The sequence below is a fragment of the Chanodichthys erythropterus genome, chromosome 7, assembly GCF_024489055.1.
Source record: "Chanodichthys erythropterus isolate Z2021 chromosome 7, ASM2448905v1, whole genome shotgun sequence".
In the NCBI taxonomy this organism is placed as follows: Eukaryota; Metazoa; Chordata; class Actinopteri; order Cypriniformes; family Xenocyprididae; genus Chanodichthys; species Chanodichthys erythropterus.
The window spans coordinates 37,584,363-37,606,455 of NC_090227.1; the positions used below are offsets into that span (position 1 = coordinate 37,584,363).

The window sequence follows — 22,093 nt, forward strand, 5'->3', positions numbered from 1 at the left end:
AATATAAAATATTTTAAATATGCAAAAAGTTACATTTGTAAATTTTTAAAAATGCAAAAAATGGATAAATAAAAATATACTAGCTTCTAAAATTATATCAGTTTCAAAACCAAAGATGCAATTTAGAAGCTAAACTAAACTGGCTTATCTCTGCCATGTATTGTCAAGTATCATTTCTGCAGCTATATTTGTCCTGAGTTTAACTCCTAAGCTGATCACTTTCAGGAAGAGAATGGATGGGACCTTCAGTGTTATTCATGTAGGGAGGATGATTGCCTTTCTACGAACTCTGTTGTATGTCTCTGAGCCATGCCAAACCTCATACTCTGATGTAATGTGACTACCACCTACTGGTGGAAAAACAAGTCCCCAGTGCCACCGTGCCCATTTCCTCATGCCTCTGTGAACCGCGGGCACTAATTGTCAAAGACACAATCATCACAGCTGGCTCTTGAAGTGACCAATTTTGTTTGTTTGTTTGTTTTCGCCCTACTACCCTAAGCAAAGTTGAAAGCAGTTGCATGAACTCTTATCATACCACTCAGCTATGATATCAAGTGGTAACGTGCTGTGCCGTTCCTTTCTGGTTAATTACAAAAGCCAATCACAATCACCTCGGTGGCCCGACCCTCCTAAGGGTCTTTAGATTAAAGGATCGTATATGTATAAAGGTTGTTATAAAGTCAAAGGCTTTTCTGATCTGCATAGCAGTGCTTTTAGTGCAATTTCCTATATGTACCAACATGAAGTCCGGAAGCAGACGCTAAGCTCTTTAGAGGACTGACCCATGTTATCAATCTAATGAGGGAGGGGAGCTCGGTCAAGCAGCTTTTCCAAAGGCTATGCTTGCGATGCCTGAAACATGGATCACTGACTCTGCTTGTATTTCACAGTATGAGAGTTTACCTCTGTCTACTTCCACTGCTGTAGACAAAGGCAGGTTTGCCTTGGGGATTTTGAAACGTGGTCCAGTGACTCGCAAAGTAACAAGTGCTTCTGCTGTAGCCTGCTTAGGGGAAGCTTCTGGAAGCAGGGATCACTAAAAGCCCTGTGTTTTTCTGTTGGAGGTCCCGGTCTTGATGAGAGGGCGCTGAACTCAAACATGGCCGAGGGCTGGATTCTTGACCCGGGAGTATCTCTGTCTGAGCCGTGCACAATTGCATTGCCTCGCCAGCCTGACAGAGATCTCCCAGCCATGGTCAGCAGGCTTGACCACACATTAGCCCTCATTATGTATTTCAACATAGAGGAAGGTGAAGTCAATGGGAAACTGCATTCAGAATGAAGTCTTAATGCGTTCTCTGAACTGAAGGCTGGCACATGCTTGGGGTAAATATTAGTCTTTAGTCTAAGAGTGTCTTTTGTTCTATTGTTATTTTATTTTTTTACACATAAAATATCATTTTCAAACCTGAATTAGTCATTTTGGATTAATAGGCAACAACATGTGGATAGGAATTTTTTTTCTTGCATTGAAGTATGTTGAGCAAACCAATTTATCTGAAGTTATAAAGAACTGAACGAATCAGGGGTGTGTTTCCCGTATCGCAGCTTAACTACCACAATACGATGTATCGTTAAAAAAATCAACTAGCTAGTCATGACAGCTAGATTTGCCAAAACCGTATTGACGCAAGGTGTCACTCAAGTGGTGGAATAATAGCTTCTTGTAATTAATCCGTTTGAGATCGAATTAATGCCAGATTTTTTGCTATAAATTATGGACATGGCATCTGAGGACTAATTCTACTAATTATTTTACTTTATTTCCAGATTCAATCATAGGCTCTTTCTTATATTCTAGTTCACGTAGCCTACCATAGACTGTAAAAAAAGCCTGAAGCCGGCAGTGTGCATGTGAGCACGAAGTGGAGCCGCGATATCAATGTCCTGCCCACACTCATGATTACCGCCTTATCAGTGTGAATGTTACTAACAACATTGAAAATCTCCCTTTAACGAAAGACGGATATCTGAAAAATATGTCTATATATATTTATATACTATTCATTTCACAAAATATTTTCTTTCATGTTCTGCAGAAGAAGAAAAAAAGTCATACCGGTTAGGGCTGGGCGATATATCGCATGCCGGCTTTACTGACGAAATGCGCGTGACAATCGCATGCGATTTATCGCCCAGCCCTAATACCGGTTTAAAACAAGACAAGGGTGAGTAAATGATGACAGAATTTTAATTTTTGGATGAACTATCCTTTTCAAATACCTAAAGGGGATGGGGGGAATGCAGTCAGAAACAGCCAGACGTGTATTACGTTTCCAATACAAGCTTCTTTTGATGAGATTGTTGCATACGGTATTGTTTTTGTAATCTTCCATTGCTTTGTTCACCTTTGATCCCTTCCTGATGGAGTGACCTCTGATAAGCACAGATTTTATATGACCCAACCAACCATGTCAAGCACATTTATTCCCTTATTCATCCAGCTTGTTCTGTCCTGACATTCATCCACCACCCCCAAATCCTAAGTCAACCCGCAACATAATGTTTCGAAAATCTTTGGCACTCAGCAGGAGGGATTCAACAAGTTTCTTTTTATTTAGCAAAAGAAATGATTGGACCTGGTAGGGGCAAGCTTCAGACCACGGCAATCCTATTTCATGGAGGAAATTTCCCCCTTTCCCCCCCGTCCTCTTGTAAAGTTGATTTGAAGTCATAGTTAAGATCACTCTCTTTGAGTCTGAGTCAGACCAATTTACCACCTGGAGAGGAGGGTAGGTTTGGGGGTGTCCATTTTTAATTGGGGGGCTCACTTGGTACAGCGACGCCACATCCTTTGGGCACTGTGTCTGTCTTTGTGCTGGGCTCCAGCCACAGGAAATCCCTCACCTCATTAAGGGAGAAGAAAGATTAATTGACCAGTTCACTAACTTCCAGCCCCAGGACTTGATCAACTTTGTAAAGGAACTCGCCAATTAGACCTTAGCTCAGCTTGATGTCTTCTTTAGACCAGGAGTAGTCCTTTTTAGTATCATTATTCTGGGAAATCATCTAAGGGGATAAAAATTTGTTCTCCCTTATTTGCAGACACTACAGAGACCTTGATTTACAGCCAAGATTTTTTTTTTTTTATGTAATGTCAAAGAATATCACCCTAAAAGGAAACTTACACACTGGGGAAAGCAATCACATTAGCAAAAACAAGTTGATGCAATAATTTCAAAATTGGAAGCAATACTGACCACCAACCAATTTGATGGGCCACCATCCAAAACATGGCTAGAGACTTTTATTTTGACCTGGAAACATGTGCCCCACTCTCCTATGTTCAAATATTCTTGTGAACAAACAGAAGCGCAAGATGTGCAAGCAACTTCATACAGGAGAGTTGTTATTGCACCCCAGGAGGCCTAAAATATGAATTTAATACAAGTTGTGAAGGTGGCTGGGTCCTGTCTACAACACAGGCAGTTATATATCAGTCCAGACCAGGTCAGCAACACAGTAAGCCCATTACAAATTTAACAACCCATTGCCTATAGAAAAACCCCATGTGGTGATCTCCGCCATTTCTCAACAAAAGGCCAGGCCAATTTCCTCTGGTAAACTGCTAGATTGATGTGACACTTTTTGGCTCCAATTAACCTTAAAAGTGAACGTTCTTCTCTAGCCTCCCTTGCTTTAGAAATTTGCTTTATTTATTTATTTTCTCAAAGCATCTTCCATTCACGGATAACAAAAAAGTATGGTGCAATCCATTTCCTTACTTTACTTACCTAACTTTTTTTTTTTTTTTTTTACAGTCCTGGCCAACCTAAAACAGTAGCACTAACACATTCCATCAGACTAGCCCATGTTAGTTTAAAAAAAAAAAAAAGAAATCCATAAAACATAAACATCTATCTCCAACAAGCAACAAAATTATAGTGGTTGTGCTGCTGATACTATAATGTTTTCTTGTTTGTTTGTTTGGTTGTCTGCCTCCAGTTATATTTCTTTTATACAACAGTTTAATCAATTCATCCATTCATTAATTCATTAATACTGAGTAACTTTAAAGAAACAAGATAAAAGATTATTTTTATTAATAGAGTGCCCATTTTTTCCATTCATTTCTCCCATAGAGATTTCAAAAAAGTCTTTGTTGAAGCATTATAAGCCATGAAACAAGTCAACCAGCTACAATGTGAATAGTAACATTACAAACTTTGATTGGAAGCAAAAAAGTATTTGAAAATCGGACAAAAAAAAAAAAAAACAAGACTGTGAACTTGAACTAAAGAGGGAAAGAACTACAATCCCATGAAGAATTGCGAACAGCATAGTCTAATTAAAACGATGATGAAAGGAACTATGCATTTAAAAATTTTGATTTATATAGCATATATAAACAATATATTTTAAGTTTATTGCAAACTATGCATATATATTGAAATATTTTAATATTTTGAGAGTGTAGTAGGGAGACTTGATTACATCATTCTCAGTGCTTCATGGGAGTGGGTGGGGCTAAAGAGATCTTTTGGGGCATTTTGCTTGTTTCGACTTTCTGATTGGTGGAATTTTTGTACAGCATCATGGGTAATGTAGTTTTTCACCACGAATTCTGATTATTTTAAAACTAAGTTGAAATAATGGCCACTGAGAACTTAATCTTATTAGATAAACTTATATGTGGACAAAGTTTTCCTTTGGGGACATTTGCAGTTGAATAAAAGTAATACATCGCAATATATTTTATTGCATTGTATTCAGCATATCAAAATAATATTGTATTGTGTCTCAAGAATTGTGATAACATCGTATCGCGGGGCCTCTGGTGTTTCCCACACCTAATAATGCAGTGACTCAATTCAGAATAGCATACAAATATAAAGATATGCTGCAATTTCAAATTCAAGTCACTTGTTTTATTTTGAATGAATCAATATTTCAAATTAATCGGTTGACTGAATGAATCAAGGACTCAATGAATGAATCAAGGTCACCAACCACTAGAGTAATTGTAACCAGCAGAAAGGGTCACTGAAAAAATCCCCACCACTAATGCACAGAATTACAGACGAAACGATCTGGAATATGCAATCATCCTTGGTCAATCAAATTTAAGAATAAGGTATTTCTTCATTTTGATTGGATAAGCTGTGATCGGAGCTGTTTATAGTCGACATAAGCACACCTTGGTTGAGTTCTATATTAATCCACAGTTGCTATGTTACTTGGCCTCCGTAAACAACCTACATTAATAATTATATAGAACTTTATTACAACTATTTATTGAAAATATGTGGTTTTGTTATTTATACAATTTTATAAAAGCAATAAATCACTTATCACATGACAGTGATATTACCACAGTTAATGGTGGATTAGCGTCACGCCTAACAACACTCCTACCTGTGCTAAAATCTCTTCAGATTTACTGAATCACGTGTATTACCACAATTCTGCAATATCTTCCTCTGCCCTCAGCCATGCTAGGTGCTGCGATTAAAGAGGCCTCAGTCATTTAGCAATGTGCAATGGCTTTTTAACTCGAGGCGATGGAGATGTCACATGCAGCAAGGTGCCAGGAATATGGTGCTGCCAACACCTGTCGTTTCTGAAGAAGGTAATGTCGCTAATAGCAGCTCTGCTTCTAATAGACTGCATCTGCAGCACACACGCCCACACACACAAACGTGTGGATGTGTTCGACACTCGAGAACAGAAGACTACATATGTCATCCCCACTTACTTCAGGAGTTCATTATGAAACTGCTCATAGGTAGGCCGCTGTTTTTTGCCTCTTATTATTTTGGAAGGTCCATATGGGTCATCGAGCACAACTGGTTCATGTTTCTGGTTGCAATTAACCTTCAATTTGAATTCCAGTATATATCATAATGCAGGTTCAGTGGGATTTGTGACTTCACATGGGCAAATACATTTGCATATGACTGCCTCTAGAGCAAGACATCAACAAATGGTCATCATCATTGCACCATAGGCCCCACCCACTGCCGTTCATTTGCTCAAGAGCTGAAACTTGCCAACAGCAGATGTGAGCGCCGTGTCGCATCAAAAGCAAATAGAACCAATTATAATCAATGATGCTGTCTACACTGGATACAGTACACAGATGCGCGTTCCTTATATAGATGTGAGCACATTTTCTACTCCACACACTTGAGTCTGACGACAACAGGACAAATGGAAAAGTGAAAGAACATTAAAGGGATAGTTCACCCAAAAATGAAAATTTGATGTTTATCTGCTTACCCCAAGTGCATCCAAGATGTAGGTGACATTTTTTCTTCAGTCTATCACAAATTATGATTTTTAACTGCAACCGCTGCCGTCTGTCAGTCAAATAATAGCAGTGATTGGGAACTTCATCTACAAGAGTGAATAAACCTTGCTTAGACAAATCCAAATGAAACCTTGCGGCTCGTGACGACACATTGATGTCCTAAGACACGAAACGATCGTTTTGTGAGAGAAACCGAAAAGTATTTATATCATTTTTTACCTCTAATACACCACTATGTCCAACTCCGTTCAGCATCGGTTAGTGATGTCTGACACTCATTGAAGTATATGCACGAGACATCACTAAAGGAGTCCTGAATGGAGTTGGACATAGTGGTGTATTAGAGGTAAAAAATGATATAAATACTGTTCGGTTTCTCGCACAAACCGATCATTTCGTGTCTTAGGACAATAATGTGTCGTCACGAGCCGCAGGGTTTCATTTGGATTTGTCTAAGCAAGGTTTATTCACTCTTATAGATGAAGTTCCCAATCACTGCTATTATTTGACTGACAGACGGCAGCGGTTGCAGTTAAAAATCATAATTTGTGATCGACTGAAGAAAAAATGTCACCTACATCTTGGATGCCCTGGGGGTAAGCAGATAAACATCAAATTTTCATTTTTGGGTGAACTATCCCTTTAATTTTAAGGCATCCAGTTTAAAATTCTTGTTTGTATCTCTACAGACTTCAGAAGGATCCCAGCATCTGGAACAAGTGGATGGTTTAATTTAAAGGCACAATATGTAAAGTTTCCCAGCTAGAGGTTGCTTATTGAAAACAAAGGCATAGCTTGATGCCACCTTGATTTCGTGGAATTATGGGAGGTGTCTTCGCTTCTATAGCCGGTGGAAAAGAATTGGGATGGGACTCGGGCAGAAATCATGTTCATGGATGAGATTATTAACGTTACTGTAGTATGAAGCAGAGCAGGAGCGATTGCTAATGAGAGACGAACGTGACACATGGCTTGAGAGCAGCGGAACTTTTATTATGCTGCATTTACCATTTCAGCTTCTTCCAGTCAAGCATATACATTTGTGTGTTGAAAGTTGTTATAGTGGTACTGTGCATTCACTCAGCAGCTCAGTCCTATTTAAAATGGCTTATTTCTGAACATTTGGGATAATGTAAGTACACAAGTCAACAAAATACATAACATAGTTCTAGTGGGTTTTGGATATTTCAATCCAAAAAATGGCATCCCGGATTGCGTCAGAGGATTGTGTGTCCGGAAAATTTTGTTTTGTAAATGAGGCACAGTGTGATGGAGAGTTTGCAAAGAAACTTTTGTTGAAAGATGAAGTTGTCAGCTGTATTGGATCTGACAGCAGATGCATCACAAATGTAAAGTAAATGATTTCATAATGCTTTGTCTGGAAATGATAGTTTTATAAGGATAAAGTTTCCCAAACACTAACTCGTGTGCAATAGCGAGTGGGTGTTGATACTGTTGCAGTGACATTAGCTAATGGGAACAGTGGCTGTTTACTGACAAGCCTTAAAGGAGCTGCCCCTTAAAAATGGACCATTTCAGACAGAAGGTGAGAATGAAGGTTGCGAAAAACTTTATTAAAGGTGCATTGTGTATATTTTGTGAGGATCTATTGACAGAAATGCAATATAATATACATAACTATGTTTTCAGTGGTGTTTAAAGACCTTACATAATGAACCGTTATGTTTTTATTACCTCAGAATGAGCCATTTTTTTACCTCATACACCACGGGCCCTCCCTCCATGTCAAGTCGTCATTTTGCGCCGGCATGTTTCTACAGCAGCCCTAAACGGACAAAAACACTACAGAGCACATTTCAACACTAGGTTGTTGTTCTTCTAAATCGTTTGTGTTTTTAGAGGCAGCTTGCATCATCACTATGTTGAATACGCACAAAGAAATAGTAGTAGTAGGTGCAGTAGTAGTTATCTGGTTTATTAGAAGCAGAGACCATTCTTTGTTAGAAGTAAGAAGAAACCTCAATGCTTGACTCTCTGCTGATGACATCTTTGACTTGTGTTGGCCAGACAGCCACCGTAGCTTCTCTGTTTTGCTTAGGAATGAGGGGTGGGCTGCTGTTGGTTGCAGTTTGCAACATCACCGTTAGATGCTGCTAAAATTTACACACTGCACCTTTAACATTGTGAACCTCATGCATATTAAAATAATAAAATAATCCATGTCATGTCCCCTTTAACTCTGGAGCTGCAGATGTCCCACATGTGTGGTCCCAAACTATGTGGTCTGTGATGTGAAAAACAGCAGACAGGAAAAAATCCACACAAAGTCCAATTTAGGCTTTTGAGATCCAACCAAATATAGTGTGTCACTGGTAAAACGTCTACTGTAATATAATGAAATAAAAATTGTCTCATAGTAGATTTTTTAAAGATATTTCTTTGTTTTTAGGCATAAACAGTATTGCTGTATGTTGTCAAGATTCTGTTGTGAATGTTTTTAAGAATCAAATTGGATAAAATTCACAATGATTTAGGGCGCACAACACAATTATGCAGGAATGATGAATGCCATGTTTCTGCGAAAGCACCACGTTATTAGTCAACGTAGTTGAGATTATTTGACTTTGTGTACATTTGTACATTGTTTTTCCAATCCATCAAATTTACATAATCATGTGATGATTTACTTGGCCGTTTGGCTCTTTGTCTGTTTGATCAATGCTCTTAATGTGAGAATTAAAGATGTTTTATTGTGGATTACACATATTGCAATCATCTATTCCAAAGCAACATCCTCCCGCTTCATGGCTCCCTCCCATTTTCCACTGGTTCATTCAAAGGGCACCCGTGCCGAGTGTTTTCATGCAAGAATTTCCCTCATTTCAACCAATTCTGACAATCCAGGGCTCTGGGCACTTTCCGTTTCTCCCTCTCTCTGTCTTACGTCCCTTCCCCCACATCCCTGACCAGTCTTTCATCCTTCTCTGAACAGTGTGAAAGGTCTTCTATCCATTACCTGCACTTTCATTTGAGGCTGTGCTAAAAGTGAAATGACAGATGTTGAGGGTAGAGGTTTATTTTGGTGAAGAGCAGAGGTGGCCAAAATTAGGGAAAATATTTTGCCAGCCTTCTGCCTCAAATGCCGGCTAAACATGAAGAATGATGCCACAAGTGCAGGGTTTATTTTTAAGCTGATTATTTTTGTGTGAACGAATTTGAGATTAAAAACAAAGAGCCTTCAATAAAGGCAAATGCTTTGGGAAGCCATTATCTTATGGCCCTTTACAATACACGAAAATACCTAGAAGTGAAATTTTGCGAAAGATTAGGCCACACGTTTTCTACGTACTCTAAGGTTGCGGCTCAACATGGATAAGCTGTGTGTTTGAACATAATTATGTACGTTATAGTAGTCAATTCACTGATGCTTTTACACAGAATGAGAAATATGACCCAAAAGGCTGTTTGTTAGTGTAGAAGTTGGCTCATGTTGTCGTATTGCAGTGACCGAATAAGGACCCCGGTGGAGACGGGATGAATATTTTAAGGTATATGTTTTTCTTTGGTCTGAACTATAATGTACAGTTAGAAGTGCTGAGGTTATGTGGTGGTTAAACTGAAGCGGGAGCCTTCACTGTGTGATCGGTATACATTATTAAAATCCCCAGGTCAGAGCAAACTCACATCCTGTCAGATGAAGAAGGAAGCCAGTGATGCCTGCGATGACTCCGGTTTGAACTCTCACAGAGGGTACAAACCATTACAGGTTCAATAGTTCTCGCCTTTGTGTCCTCCGTCGTCAATTTATCTCTTGCGATGGTATGTTACAAGCAGCCTTTAAACTGCACTGAGTTCGCCTGAACTCTGTGTGAATTAGTGCATTCGGAATGAAGGAGAGAAGTCACCTCTCCATGCATAATTCTCTCTGTTTCATTATTAATCACCTTAACAAACATGAAGGGTTGAAACTGAGCACATTACCCTGCTCTTAGGAGTTTATATTTCTTATTCATAAACTCAATCTAAAATTCAAACTTTACCACTGTAATCCATCTAATGCTCAAACTCATATTTTTTACACGTAAGGCAGAGATGAAGCCGTTTTCATCTAAAAACTGAAAAATTTTAGGCATTTTGGCCATTCATTTACACGACAATGACGTTTTGGGGGCCTGAAAATGCAAACTTTTGAAAATGTGTTTCAAAGTGCAAGTTTTTGAAAACAATACTGTTATTGTCTCTGTGTAAACAAAAATGTGAATTCGTGAAAACGGTGACATCATGCGTATGCGTATTACATATTTAGTCTATATTTTTCTCTACAAAGTGACATCGGCAACTGTTGTGCGCACAATTTAATGTCATGTGCAGGGCTCCGTATACAGATGACATCGTTGTAAAAAACGATCCATGTTCATACAGATCAGCAAAAACAATTAAAAATGCTGTATTATGCTGCCAGGCCAGTAGATGGAGATGTGCGCTTGGTTTACTATTTCGTTCCCTTGATTTGCTAAATTGTGCCCACGATTCACTAAATCATTCCCTTGATTTGCTTAATTGTGGCTACAATTTACTATTTTGTTCCCTCAATTTGCTAAATTGTGTGTATGATTTAGCAAAACGAGGGAATAAATTAGTAAGTCGTATTTTACTATTATACTATAATATTTTTTACTATTTTTTTATGCATGTCATGTGTTGTATACAAATAACGCAAAATAAAAACTTTTCTGTTTTTAGTATATAATTGTCATGTAAATGTGCCTTTATTCACCCTCAAACCTGTATGAGTGTTTTTCTTCTGTGGAACACAAAAGAAGATACTTTGAAGAATGTTTCAGTATTTTTGTCCATACAGTGTAAGTCAATGAGGTCCAGAGTTGTTTGGACCTCAGCGTTCTTCAAAACATCTTCACGCTTTATTACAGCGGACCTAATATAAAGTGTGACCATTTCAGCAAATGTAAATAATGACAATGTCTTTTTTGTTGCCCGGAGTTTCCAGAACGATATGCTGTAAATGATTTTGTTTGTTTTTTACACCAATGTCTTACAGCTACAGTATGTCATAACATGCACTTTGACACAATAAAATGCATGGTAGTTTAATCTTCCATATACTGGATGTACATCTTAGCGCACTGCCTGTCAGTATACCTTTAGTGCAAGCAAGATCAGTGTCACATCAGAGCTTTAAACCTATTGAGAATCACCATTTTAAACAGAGCATTTACTTGAGGGCATGAACTTTGCAATCTAAAGAAACACTTTGGCAGCGTGCTGTAAGAGCAGAAGGAATCCCCACAGGAAAGAGGAAGTGAGGGCATGTAGCATATTAAAAGCATGCTCTTAGTGCACTGGCAACCCAGCACAGCACACGACATTAACTTGGGAAGTTAATGTTCATGATATCATTTTTGTATGCAGTGCGGGTCATTGCACATTTTAATGGCAGACAGACTTAGATATCATTGGAAATGACATTTTTCCTCTCTCTCTGCTGTCAGCCATGTTTAATTCACCTCTGCCTTGCCTTGTGCTACCAAGTCACCCTACTTGTTCAGATTTTTATTTTGAAGCTAAGACAGATAAGTCTCCATAAACTTTGTCTTGATTTGTGATCTGATTTAAAATTACTTATGAATAATTCACAATTATTTACTTAACTTCATGTTGTTTTGAACCCTTTTTTCTTTAGAACACACAAAATGTTTTTAATTTTCACACCTTTTACATGCAATGTTATTTGAACATGTTAGTTAAACTCCAAAAAGGATAAAAAAGCACTAGCTATAAAATACCCATAAAGCAGTCCAGACAACTTCTACAATATTTCCCAAGTCCTTATTCACTCAACAGATCTCATATCAAATAATGCACTTGTGACACAAGTTGGACATTAGTAACCTCAAACAATAAAAGGGACCTATAATTCCCATTTTTCAAGATGTAATATAAGTCTCTGTTGTCCCCAGAATGTGTCTGTGAAGTTTCAGCTCAAAATACCCCACAGATCATTTATTATATATCAAATTTGCCCCTTTTTGGGTGTGAGCAAAAACACACCGTGTCCCTTTAAATGCAAATGAGCTGCTGCTCCCACTGTTTTCCAAAAGAGGGCGAAGCTTTTACAGCTCTTGCTTCAGTTGCTCAACAACAACAAAGCTGGAGAATCTCACGCAGCCAAAATGAGGATTGTCAGTAACGGTGTTCAGCCTTACATTGTTCAAACCGGAGTCGACACTGATGGAGAGACTCAGGAAGAAGTTACAACTTTTAGAATGAAACTGGATGGTTAAGGCCTTTGCACACTGAGTCCGAAATTTTCGCATGCGTTTTTTCATATTCGCAATCCTAATAATTCGTCACGCACAGAGACCTTGCACACTGAGTCCGATGCGTATTAATGAATGCGTTAAAAATCGCAAAACAAATCGCAAAACAATACAAAATGAAATCTTCAAGCAGTAAAGATTCTTAAAAAGAGAAAAAGAAAGAGGAAATATTGGGTCCATTCAATCCCGAGATAGCACAGAGAAAAAGGAGAATTCACCTCAAGGAGCTGCGGGATTATCCGAGCATTTCAAAGATTACTTCAGGATGTCAGTGGCTTTGTTTGATGCTTTACAACTGGCACAATATGTCTTTATATTCGGTCTCTTTGTATTCCTCACATTGTTTGTCATTCAGTGCTGCTGTTTTGTGCTGTAGACGACGTGGATCAACTTGTCAGATGGCATTCTGGATTTTTGCGTTCGTGTACGGTGGCTCTGAATTGTCAAAACGTCTCTCAAAATGGGTGTCACGGGTGCGAAAAACGCAGAAAATCTAACCTGATCCGAATATTTTTTTGACGGACGAACGTTTCGGAGGCAGTGTGCAAACGCGATTGACATAACGTGAGGTCGAATTTTTTTTTTAACGTACGAAAGTTTCGCATGCGAATTTCGGACTCAGTGTGCAATGACCTTTAGTGGATACATTTATAAATAACTGCTGTGGAGTTGATTCAACTCATCGACTAGCATGTGCCGTCATGTTAATCTTTTATGCAAATCCCGTGTTGAATTGACCCTCATTTGTGAAGCAGTCCATCGTAAAATGATGGCATGGAGTTTTTTTTTTGTTTTGTTTTTATGATGGAAGAATGCGGTTTTAGAGATGGTAGAAATGTGGCTTTCAAATGAAAGATTGGTAACCAGTGGTGTATAAAGTACTCGAAAACCATACTTGAGTAAAGTATAGTTATCTTACCAGAAAATGACTTTGGTAGAAAGTAAAGTCACTGTTTAGAATGTTACTTGAGTAAAACTTTTTTTTAAAGTATGTGATTTTTTTTTTGTACTTAAGTACGAAAAGTATTTTTTTTGATATTAAACGTACTTAAGTATTGAAAGTAAAAGTACAAGTAAATGTAAAAAACAAAAGGAGCAAAAAAATATAAAATACACAGTTTGAGCAGCAAGATTGTGTTCAGTTTTAAATCTTTCTTACATTTTGTTTCTTTGAATTCAAAAAATGGCAAAATGTTTATTGTAATTTTTAAATATAAAAAATACTAATATATTAATTATACATTGATCGTTCATGTTAATTCATAGTGCATTATAACTAATGTAAGAGACAACTTTAAAATGTAAAAATGTAAATGCTGAAATTAACAATGAACAGTACTTTTATAAACCTTTAATTTACAAATGGACTCTTATTGTAAAGTGTTACCATTTCATAACAGCCATGCTTAAAACTTACCATCTTTACACACAAAATATAGCATGGGTCTATTATATGTACACATTATTTGCTTCTATTTTAGAAAACTTGATGATGATCTAATCAAAATATGTGTTACAGTGCCAATAAAAAGAACACATCGAATACATTTCTGATAAATGTTTCTGTCGCTGCATGATGAGGATACAGTTTAAATATGCAACTTCGCTGGATAACGAATGCCTAACAGCGAACAAATGGATATAAACTAGGCAAATGAATGGTAACAATCGTGACATTAAACAGTTGGTATTTTTGTCACATTAGTAGTACCTCAAGCGGTTAAAACAATGTTAGCCTCGACGGAGAACATACTACTGTTCTCCACTAATGCAGCATCTAACTAATTACTTTATAATAGTATGAAAACATGTACTGTAGTGTACACTGTATAACATACCATTTTGTTGTTCGTTTTAAATCCGTTTTTTAAGTGTCCCGCTATGTGCATATGTGTAAAATAAACTATACGAGGCATCAGTAATAGTTTTTATTTTGCCTCTAGAGGCCGCTCTCATACTGTATAATGACAGCGCACTCTTCTCAGCCGCTCCAGCAACGGATGCAACCCGTATAATGAAATCAACCGCGGTTGTGCGAGCACTTGCTTGCAGTCTGTGTTCTTCCGACTTTATTTTGTTGTAAGTAACGAAAATGCTTTGGGAAAATGTATCGGAGTAAAAGTATACATTTTATTTAGGAAATGTAGTGGAGTAAAAGTAAAAGTTGACAGAAATATAAAGACTCAAGTAAAGTACAGATTCTCTCAAAAAATACTTAAGTACTGTAACAAAGTATTATTACTTCATTACATTACACCACTGTTGGTAACAACACTCTACTACAACAACTCTTGGCCTCACCCCCTTTGTTGTGTTGTCCCAGGGGCAGGGTTTATGTAAATTTTGGGGTTTGTGATGTCACCGACCCAGGAAGAAGCTCGTTGTAGTCCCTACCAGCCGTTTGTTGTAGTCCTTAAAAAGTGATTTCTGTAAAAGAAGTCTTTGCATTAAACTTTGAGCGTTGTAACTGTGCAGATGCTGTTTATGCTCAAACAGCAACATTACACACTAACTAAAGTTACAAAAAGTGAAATCATAATCAAGGATCCCCTTTAATATGTATTTCTCTGCTTTAAGAATCATGTGGACTACTTTGATCATTCAAAAATTTGGGGTCGGTAAGATTTTTAAATATATTTTTTTAAAGAAATCTATAATCTAAGTACATTATATTTGGTATGGACAACTTTTTCCAATACAATTTAATGTGACTTTCCTTCTATTCTTTTTTTTTTTAGTATACCAAAAGTTTGAGGGTCAGAACGATTTTTAAATGTTTTTGACAGAACTCTCTTATTCTCACCAAGACTGCATGAAAAATACGTGTAAAATAGTAAAATAGTCATATTGTGAAATATTATTACAATTTAGAATAACTGTTTTCTATTAAAAAAAAAATAAAATTTAATTTATCCCTGTGATGGCAAAGTTGCATTTTCAGTATCACTACTGCAGTAATCATTCTAATATGCCGTTTTGCTGCTCAAGAAACATTTCAGACAATTCTTATTATCAATGTTGAAACCGGGATACATTCTCTGATGAATAGTAAATACAAAAAACAGCATTTATTTGAAAAATAAATATTTTGTAACATTATAAATGTCATTATTGTAACTTTTGACCAATTTAATGCATCTATGCTGAATAAAAGGTTTTTTTTTTAAATTACAGTAGTATATGGTGTTTTTTTGTCCTTTTTTGTAGCATCAATTTAAACTTTCATTTTATGGAACTATCCCTTTAAGTGACAAAGGCGCACCAGTAGTACACTTCCTTTAGTACACATGTAGGCTCCTCTATGCTACATAGTGCTTTTATAAAAGTTAACATTACATTTTTGCATAGTAAGGGGCTAAAATACAAGTTACGAAAAAGTAGGACAGCAGACAAAGAACGAAACCTGGAGAGAGTGACGGTAAAAAAACATGCCATACTCTACAACTCCAAATCCTCTGAATCAGATGCAATGTCAAGTCACATAAACATAATAAAATCAGCACACAGCAAACAAAATATTGCTACGCTCTCGTGATATGGTAATGTGCATGCCCAAAAAAATCTACAAATCAAAGCGGGCATTTGTAATTCTTATAACACGACAGAAGCGCTCGCCCTTGTCTCGGAGTAGGACGCAGCTGAGGATGCCCGGCTTCCAATGTCCTCAGCCTGGTGAACAGTCAGGGCGAGGTTATATAGCGCCGCTAAACCCTCAGAGCCTGAGTGGCGGGTCAACGTCAATCAGTCTAATATCAGCTGACACACTGGTGAGGGTGGTGACAGGGCAAGGTTATGTGTCACCCAACGCTCCGAGCTAACGCGGTGTCCGGTATAGCCTGTGAACCTACCTCTAGGGTAAAGAGACCGTCCAACTGGGGCTCCATGGGTGCCGTGGGGCCAAATATGACTTTGCGATCGCTTGCGGCGCATCCTCTGGACGGCTGGAGTCAGTGGATAACTTCCCCATGACCCTGAGGACGCCCATCCCGCCGACAGCTCTGCTCCACATGTTCAGCGGGGACCAAATGCAAAGAGTTTAATTTGACAAAGAGAGCATGATCTTCAGAACTCTCATTCTAGCCCTTAACCCGTTGAATGGTTTCTATGTCAACACCATTAACCTTGGGCCTTGAAGTACACTTGTCAATCAAATTTGCTTATGATGGCATGCGCACCTTTCTCGAGGGAACGGGTTGCTGTTTGTGGGATTATGGGTTCTGACATTAAAGACTGGAGGTTTGAAGTCTGGAACAGATGGATAGATAGACGAACGGACGGACGGCATCCGTCCTTCATCCCGGCTGAAAGTGTTTAGTCTGTCGTAAGGCCTTTAATCTTCCTTTGGATATCATGTGATGGATCGTGCGGAGGGGCCTCCTCAGAGTTACGAATCACATTCACCTGGGTAGCTGACATTTAATCAATAAACTCCTGACCTGTTGCCATAACCTAGAGCCACGAGGATTAATTTTGTTTCCCCACACTGCCTCCGCTGACCCCCCGCAGACATAACGACTGGCCTCACGCTGATCGGCAAATCACCTGTGCCAGAAACATGGACACGGACATGCGGCGAGCGTAAACAAACAACAGTTTTTCATCATAAATACATACGATTTTCACTAATAGTGTTTCTTTAATCGGCTGAATTCTATTTTTGAAGTTGTGTAGGTCTAGTAAAATTAAGTTTATGGAGATTTAGTCATGTAAAATAAGTTTGATACATATAGTGGCTAGTATTTGGATCAAATTTATACACGCATCAATATCTGCAATATTTAAAGCATAAAATAATCGATTTGTTTTTTGTTTTGATTTTTTATCTTTAAACTCTGTTTATAGTATGTTGGAAAAATTGCTTTTAATTTCAAAGGACTATGCTGCCACCTAGAGGTGGAAACAGATTAGATGAAAATGTAAGAAAATAGGCACTTAAACACATAATAAATGAAATAATATAAGCTGATCATTACAATAAAATATATTAAATAAAGTTGTTTCATAATGGTTTGTTAACAGTTACAATTATTTATGTATATGATATTATGTATTTATTTAATTGCCTTGAATCAGTGACAAATTAAACCAATTAAAAAATCAAAAGGAATGCAATTGCTAAGCATCTACTTGAATGAAAACAGACTTATGGTAAGCAATGACAACTATTAATGCATAATATTTATATATAACATGTGTACTTATTCCAACATAAATAATTAAAAAATTAAATTAAATTACAAACAATACATACATTATAATATACATATACAGTATGTATACACACACGTGTGCCTATGTAGGTACACACACACACACACACACACACACACACACACACACACACACACACACACACACACACATATATATATATGTATACATATATCAGATGCAATGTAACAATTAATAATTTGCAGAGAACAGAACAGAATTGCAATCAAGATATATACAGATAGATATACATATACATGTATATATACAGCTCTGGAAAAAATTAAGAGACCACTCCAAGTTCAGAAATCAATGTTAAGTGGTCTCTTAATTTTTTCCAGAGCTATATATATATATATATATATATATATATATATATATATATATATATATATATATATATATATATATATATATATATATATAAAATGATTGCAGTTCTGTTCTGTTCTCCGCAAATTATTCATTGTTACATTGCATCTGACCTTCCTCTCTCTCTGCATCTCTCTCCATCTTTTTGTTCTCTCTCTGTCAGTTTGACATGCTGCTCAGTGGCCCAGAAACACAGCATGTTATGCCACTCTGTTGCACCGTGTTCAGAGTTGCACCCTGCATCTGAATGTGATGTAAATGATATGATGTGCTGCTCTGTGCTAATTTTTGTTTTGTCACATTGGCTCCTGCTCCCCCTTCAGGGCGGTTTTTGCATTGGACAAAGATGTTATCAAGACGATAAAAAAGTGTCCAGGCAGCTGCTATCTGTTGCTTTAAATCAGTGACAAATTCAATCAAATTGGAATGCAATTGCTAAGCATCTACTTGACATAAAACTAAATTATGTTAAGCAAATGTTTTTTTTCAGGTCAGAAGGAAGTGTTGGAATTCTCACAGCATGTTTATTTAAAAATAGGTCAGCTGTAGTTAAATGCTGTGCTTACGGTTTATTTGCAGTACCATATGGGGTCAACTGAAGGTCAGGTGACTGCTCATTTTGGAAGGGCATTTAGTTGTAAGTGGATGGTAAAATGTAAAAAACACGTGACATACTATATATAAAAATAATTTTACCTATTTTTAAAAGCTTAAGTTGCTCACATGAGCTATATATATATATATATATATATATATATATATATATATATATATATATATATATATATATATATATATATATATATATATATATATATATCATGGGGTCAGTTAAATGTCAGCAGTTCATAGGAGTGGAAAGCAAGTAAAATATGCAAAGCTTCAATTAGCTCAGGCTCCACTGCAGCCGTTCCTCCATTAGCATGCTACACTTCAAAACACATGCTAAACATACATGCTAAATTACAGAAATGGCAAAGAAAATTTGGTGACAGTTTGCTTTTGCCAAGAAACGAAGGTCAATAAACTCTGTGGAGATGAACAATACAGATATGATGGATGTTTCAGGGCGTGAAATTGGAGACTAGCGCTGACCCAGATAACAGCTTGTATGCTCATCAGATCATGTCGTCTGTGTAATCTGCCACTGAGAATGCACATATGCCCAGTTCTTGGAAGGATTGCAGTGGGAAGGTTAACTCTACTGTGGTGCATGAATGGTATATTCGCTTGTCATTGACTTTCAGCAGTGAGCAGTTATATAATTACTAAAAGACCTGAAAACATGAACAATTTCCCATTTCATTAAATGGAATAGCAAGTATGACTTAAAGTAAGGACTGTTGATCCTATGAGACTGTTGATGGAAGCGCATGATTTATTATTTTCATTTTCTATAAATAACTTAATATCTTGTTCAAATACATTTACTGAGAATTCTTACGCTCACCTCTTTGATTCCCTCTGATCATCTGAAGTTTTGCTTTGCCTGTTTACATTGCTGCTGTGATCTTTGACCTCTTCATTATAATGTTGTCTGGTAAGGCACAGTATGCATTGAATGATGACAGGCATTTGCTCCTACAAATGATAATTAACAGTGAATTTAAAAAAAATAATTCATATTTGACAGTTCACACCCGGGTTGCGTGACCATGTAGGCTATCAAATCCTGGATCATACAAGTCGTCTAAAATGGATGTGAAAAGATCTAACTTTTTCACACAGCTCAAGATCAGTGTCACATATAGGGGGAAATTTGTATTTTTTATTTTTATTGTTTTATATAATTTATTCCTACGATGCAAAGCTGATTTATTAGCATCATTATTCAAGTCTTCAGTGTCACATGATCCTTCAGAAATCATTCTAAAATGCTGATATGGTGCTCAAGAATAATTTCTTATTATTATCATTAATAATGAAAAAAGTTGTGCTACTTAATACTTTTTTTTTCAGTCATGACTATTTCGGTAGTCTAGATATTTTTGAGCCTAGATCAAAGATGCTAATCAGCACATGGTTAGCTAGCACAGTTCTGAACAGTTGTACACAGGGAAAAAAAATAAATTTTATCAAATAACAGAAAAAAACAGTTTGCTTAATTGAAAAAAAGTGTTTGGTAGTGACGTTCCTTAAAGTTACACACAGATTTTCAGACTTTTGAACACATTTAACTCAAAATGATGGTACTTATCTACTATGACATAGAGGCTTTATGGGTTAGGGTTCGGGACAGCCACCTCCCAATTGAAAGTACCCAATAAATTATGATTTTATATTAATCTTATTGATATTTTAAATATTATTGTGGGATTCAATAGATAATAGAAGGATCTTAGTAAACTAAATCTAAAATTTGATTACTTAAATGCTTGTTAAACGTGTGTTTTTGGTTGTGGGACAGCAGTTTACACCAATTCTGTAGAGTGGCCTATATATATATATATATATATATATATATATATATATATATATATATATATATATATATATATATATATATATATATATATATAACCCACAATGGCAAGCAGAGGGCATATATCTGCTCAAACAAAACCTACTGACAAATATCTCAGGGCTCCCTACATCAGTGTCCAGATGTGGATCAACTACAGCAGGCTCATGTCCTCCATCATAAACCTCTGAGCCTGAGCGCTGACCTGTGCTTTAGCACTTTAGTGACTAAGGCGACCTGAAGCACATCAGAAGCACCTCAATAGCACTGTGTGTTCTGACACAGTCCTGCCATAGTAATTGACTCCTGGACCAGGGTGGACAAGTTCCTCTGATGCTGACAAAGAATATTCTGACAAAGGAGGTGAATGAGGGACATGGACCTTTGGCAAATAGAGGTTTAAAACACATTACTGTGAACTATCCTTTAGCAAAACTGGTTTGAAACTACTGAAGATATTTGACGCCATCTCGAGGTCAAACTGAGAAATGCTGCCTGATTTGAAAGGATACCTACATTTATACCAGGGTGAGCTGTAGATATGTGTGTATGTATATATGTAAATATTTATGTCATACTTATGCATTTATGTATCATGTATTATTCTTATTTATTAAAAGGATGGATAGTTAAAAAAAAAAAATCATGCATGTCATTCCAAACCTGTATGACTTTCTTTCTTCTGTGGAAGATATTTTGAGAAACATTTCCACACAGTGTAAGTCAATGGTAACCAAAGTGTTTCTTTCTTAAAAATATCTTCTTTTGGGTTCTGCAGAATAAAGTTTGAAAAAATAAAGAAATAATACATGCATTACTGATAAAAAAAAGAAGAGACTTTTACAGTGTTCCAAAATATTTCTATTTCAAATCACTGCTGTACTAACTTTCTATTAATCAAAGAAAGAGGCCTATATAACCCTAGTGGTAACATTTGTTGAAAAATGTCATAAAATATGCATACCCGTAAGTGATAGCCAACTAGACTACACTTACAGGTCTCACCTTCTGAGAATTACTACATCCTGTCGTGACACGTAAGAGACTCCGTGTTCTCAACCACACTTAACATTGAGAGAAACTTTATAGTCTTGGGAAACCATTAGTCAGTCCAGGTAATCCACCATGTCACTTTACCATTATACATTTTAAACGCCTGAAACCAGTTTTTTTCACTTCGAAACAAAGATGTCTTATATTATCTGCGAAAAGTATCGCTCACGCAACCTCTTATGTAACAGACAGCGTAGAGAACTCGCCTTCTTCAACGAGCTGATTGGCTGGAGGACCTGTCAATCAACACTTGATCCCTCGACGGCACTATCAAACTCGGTTGCGGTATGAAGTTTCTAAAATGACACTTTGGGATATATTTGTCGGCACAATGTTGCTGTTTTCGTCTAGAAAGGTGAGTGTTGTAGTCAGTAACTCGGAAAATGGTGGAAAAGCAGACTTTAACTTCGAAGTTGAAACCATAAAACTAACTGAACGTTACGA

The 22,093-nt window shown here is 36.9% G+C and overlaps 1 protein-coding gene across 9 annotated transcripts in view; it reads left to right on the forward strand.

The window, feature by feature from the left end:
* Positions 1-21,614: 21,614 nt before the first annotated feature.
* The window catches only part of lysmd4 (LysM, putative peptidoglycan-binding, domain containing 4), a 48,553-nt gene continuing 48,074 nt past the window's right edge, over positions 21,615-22,093 (forward strand). For 7 of the 9 annotated variants that reach the window (XM_067390451.1, XM_067390452.1, XM_067390454.1 and 4 more), the window contains exon 1: positions 21,648-22,004. The gene's annotated coding sequence lies outside the window, so the exon portion shown is untranslated. Of the gene's footprint in view, positions 22,005-22,093 lie in introns of all 9 variants that reach the window. The other 2 variants (XM_067390450.1, XM_067390456.1) reach the window with 2 other exon arrangements.